The sequence below is a fragment of the Lactuca saligna genome, chromosome 5 (assembly GCF_052625555.1).
Source record: "Lactuca saligna cultivar CGN05327 chromosome 5, ASM5262555v1, whole genome shotgun sequence".
In the NCBI taxonomy this organism is placed as follows: domain Eukaryota; kingdom Viridiplantae; phylum Streptophyta; class Magnoliopsida; order Asterales; family Asteraceae; genus Lactuca; species Lactuca saligna.
The window spans coordinates 275,938,977-275,943,673 of record NC_136421.1 but is presented as its reverse complement, the minus strand read 5'-3'; positions in this window follow the sequence as shown (position 1 = coordinate 275,943,673).

Genomic DNA, 4,697 nt, shown 5'->3' with positions numbered 1-4,697 from the left:
CTCCGATTAATCCCTAGGCGCTACTCGACCGATTAGAGGGTGCCTAGCGATTAATCCCTGCATACTTAATGAGTGAAACATTATAAAACGATGAAATTTTAACATTTTGAAGAAATTTTATCTCAATGGAAACTATTTGAGGCATGATTATTGTTGTATAAATCATATTAACCTATTATGTTATCATATTAGTGGTATTTACGCAGTTTGATATAATATTAGTCATATTTTATTTTTGAAATTCAACAAATTAGAAATTAATGGTACCCTATTAATCTCCGCCTAGCCGATTAATCCATTGACCTCAGTCCACCGACTAGCTAACGTTGATCGTTTTTTACAACCTTGTTCATTATTATGAACCTATAAATAGGATTTATCCGTGATTCCAAGCCATTATATTAACTGGTCTACGTACGGGAGTGATGTCTAGGCTATATTTTGTGAGGTGTTTAAAGTGAGATTTCCAAACAGTATACTCTGTATACCAAATGTAGCCCACCTCCGATATAAGACTAAGACTAGCATTAGTCACCAAGAATATAAGACTAAGACTTATTGATATCTATACCTACTTCTTTTTAAGGGAAAAGCTAAAGTGATAGGCAAAGCGCTGCCCAAATCACAAGTCATCCACCTAAGTCACGTGAGTGCATAGTACCTTTCATAAAAATGGTTTTAATACAAGTATTAATTAAAGTATTAAATATTTGTCGAAAACCTAATATGTGAACTATATACTTATTACCTGGAATATGTTTTAGACTCTGTGCAAACTAGATATAGTTCGATGTGTGTTAAAAAGTATATATATATATATATATATATATATATATATATATATATATTACATGATAATAATAATAATAATGATAGATGTATTATTAGCAAGAAAGATAAAAGTATATTAATACCTAATACTCTGTGTAAATATATTAGTATAAGATTGCCTAAACAAAGTTGGTATTGGAAGATATATTATAACCCTTGTAGTCTTACCTATTAATGAGATAAGACTTAGTACGAGTTATACCTTTTATTTTAAAGTATTACATAGGTAGGAAAATCTATATTGACCACATGGATTGTACTCTAGTTTCTAAACTAAGACTTATTAAAGATGCTTAGTTTTAATTAAGGTTGATATTGGGTAGTCTCAGTCGCAGAATGTGTGTAAGTTAGAAACGGATAGTAGATTTATGTTTCGTGACACTTTTAGGTGTCAATGGTACGAATTATGTACCCGAGTACAGTTTACTATTCCTTTTCGATGACCATAAATGGTGCATCCAGATCAAGAAACTATAACTATACGTCTAATCATTTCCCAGAGTAAGATGACAACACTTAATTATTCTAGATGGTTTTGTGAATTACATTGCTAGTGTGGGCTCATAACCTACAAACGAAGATGAGATAGGATTCCATATTCATCAAAATAATATGATGGCTTATGTACCTTTATGACCTACATCGGCCAAGGAAGCCCCTATTTGTGTAGTCAAAACCTTGCTCTAAATGATTGACTAGGTGAGATAATTCTCCCTTATAATCGTTGACTAGGATCTACGAGATAATTCTCCCTCATAATCGTGGACTAGGATCTGTGAGGATCGATTAGGATGGGTATGTATGGGTGTAAGGTTTTATAGATTTCTAACTTATCATTAAAACATTGTGGGATTGAAAATCCTATGTATTTCACCAGGTTTCCCAACTTGACCCACTTAGTTTCTTTGTTTCACAAGTAGCGATACGAAGGTATAGGGATAGTAATGTTTTAATCCGCTGAGAGACTCGAGGAGTTTAGGACATTGGTACAATAGGTCATTGTAAGGTATCTAATGAATATGTTTATGCTTATGTTTACTATATCAGTTATGAAATCCCAAGTTTTTAACTACTAATGAAAAACGTTTGTTGGGAAATCCTTTTACCTCAAATATTTATTGATAGTTTCATTTTAATTGCTTCTTTTTATAGTTTGTTTTAGCATATTTTAGTTTATTTTTAGTTAGTCTTCATGCATATTTTTTCCTTTTTGTTATTTATATCTACATGGAGTACTTTCTAGTTTTTCGAGCTTTATTGCAGATATTTGTTGAAATGGAGCGAAGCACGGAGAGAGATTCAGAAGACAAACGAAGTTCGAGTGGATGACCGGGATTGTTGGAGCTTATCAAAGAGAGTTGGATTGATGATTGATGTCAATGGAGTTTTCTTTGAAGATTATATGCAAGAATCTTGGGCCTTTGATGATTGGAAGATGAAGATTTATGGATTATGGATTATTGGTTATGGTTGTAATTCAATCGGGCTTTTGATGGTAATAAGAAGAAAATGGACTTGTTTTGGACCACTAAATATTGCACTTGGGCCTCTAGTATCAACCAAAGAAGTCAAGGAAAAGGATAAAGAAGACCAAAGAGGAAAGGGAGACAACAAAAGAATTCTCGAACAGTATAACTCACGAGGCCGCATGGCTCCTGCAGGGGAAATTTTTGGTTTTCAACTTTTATATCTATTTGAAGGTAGTTTTGTGGGAGCATTTGAAGCATTCTTGGATCAGGTTTTTGATCATTTTCTTTGGGGTTTTTAAGATCTTGAAGATGGGAATAACTTGAAGAAATCATCATATTTTCATCTAGATTCTTGTTGAATGTTTGGTATTTCTAAACTCTTTCTCTTTTGTTTAAGCTTAGCCATGTTAGGCTAAGTTCATTTTGGTTGATGTTGGTTTAATACACGGATGATTAGTTATTTTGAATATTGTTTATGAACTTGTGTTTGAAGTTTATGGAAGTATTTTCTAGTTACACATGTTTTTATGTTTGTTTACCTGTAGCAAGAAACAAATGGCTTATGTGTTTGTTTTCATTTCAAATAGACTATGGAAATGCTTCCTCCATAATGTTAATGTAATCATTTTATGACCTTTTGGACTTTGTGACCCTTAAAACTTAATGTTAATTGATTTTCACAAAGTGACATGCTTTATTAACTTTGTGACTTGGATTAAAGAAATGTTTTATAAGCTTCTCTAGCCATTTTAGTAACAAAGAAGATTTGAGGTGATTTATGCTTATAAATTGTCATAGCCAAGTTAAATGAAATTACAAGTATTGCATCATAGCATCTAATGATAAGTTAACTAATTGTCTATGTGATGAATACCAATATCAACCATCTTTATCTTCTTGATTTAAATCAAACTCTTTAATTGTTTGCTTACGATTCCCATATCTTAGTGCAATTTTTGTTTCTTTAAAAACATCAAAAGACTAACCCCCCCCCCCCCCCCCCCCCATCTTATTTTTATTGTCATTTCACAAGTCTTTTACAAAGAGGTTTGCGAGTAAAAAATTAAATCAATCTCCATGGATTTGATCCATTTATCACTATACACTATTTTAGTGCGCAAGATTTAATGTTACTTATTTTGTTGGCCTCGACAACCACTATTTATTATGGGACAAATTCCGCATTTTTAAAGTATACTGTGTTTTGAAATAAGCATAAAGAAAAGTCTTTCCGGACCATAAAATTGAGGATGTCATAATACAAGTTAGGCATCAGAGAGCAATATTAGGGTCTATCTGTAAATATCGTTTTCCAACCTAATGTTGTCGATCTTTGCAACATGCCTTCTAGATTGCACATTGGAGGAGGATCGTCTCATCCAGCTAACAAGCATCCAGTTGGCGACATAGCAACATTCTACCTAGTTTACTCATAAAAAGTAGTTTGAAATTCTCAACTCGTTTTCTTCCCATAGTTTCGGAAATCTCTAGTTCTTAAATTCCGAACATGATTTTTGTGTTTTTTGGTTGACTTTCGAATTTGTTTATGATATTTGAATTTATTCTCGAGTTTCAAATTAGTTATTTGTGTTAAGTATATACTTTGAAATGATAAAATAGAGATGAAAGAATATAAAAAACTCAAAAAAAAAATTATTAAAAAATAAGTTTTTGGAAGAAGACGAGAGAAATCAAGAAAAAACTTTCTTAAAATTAGAAGTTGATAGAAATCATTTTTAACATAGATATATGAAAAAGTAAGAAAAATATGGTCATATTCTTCAAGCTTTTGTATAAAAGTGTTCAATTAGGTAGATACCTCATTTTTAAAATATGGTCATATTCTTCAAGCTTTTGTATAAAAGTATATACTAGTTTTGAAGTTGATAGAAATCATTTTTAAAATCATTTTTACTAGTTTTGATAATGTCAACTTAACGAAATAACAAATGTTGATGTTTATTTTTTTAGAACAACAAGAAGCTTTATTAAAGCTAGTAAAATGTTAGAAAAAAGAAATATTACATAGATAAAATAGCAATACTGGAATCTTGTATCAAGCTACCTAATTCAAATTCACATTTTATACCTCCCATCGACCATATAAAGGTTTAAGTAACAATCTTATAAAAAAACAACACCGGTTTTTGGCATGTTTTGATGAAAAACAATTGAATTTCGTAACTACCAGATTTACCACCATATTGTATAAAAAGACGCCTCAAGAAACTCATTTTTCATCTTTCGAATCCATAAATTCAAGAACACCGCCTTCCACTATTGGTAAGAAGCCACCATAAGCACTTGAAGGCCCCATCATCGACACACTTGAAGCAAAAGATCGGTAGCCGACGAACATTCAAAAAACGAATAAGCCATCGGCTCACTCATAACATG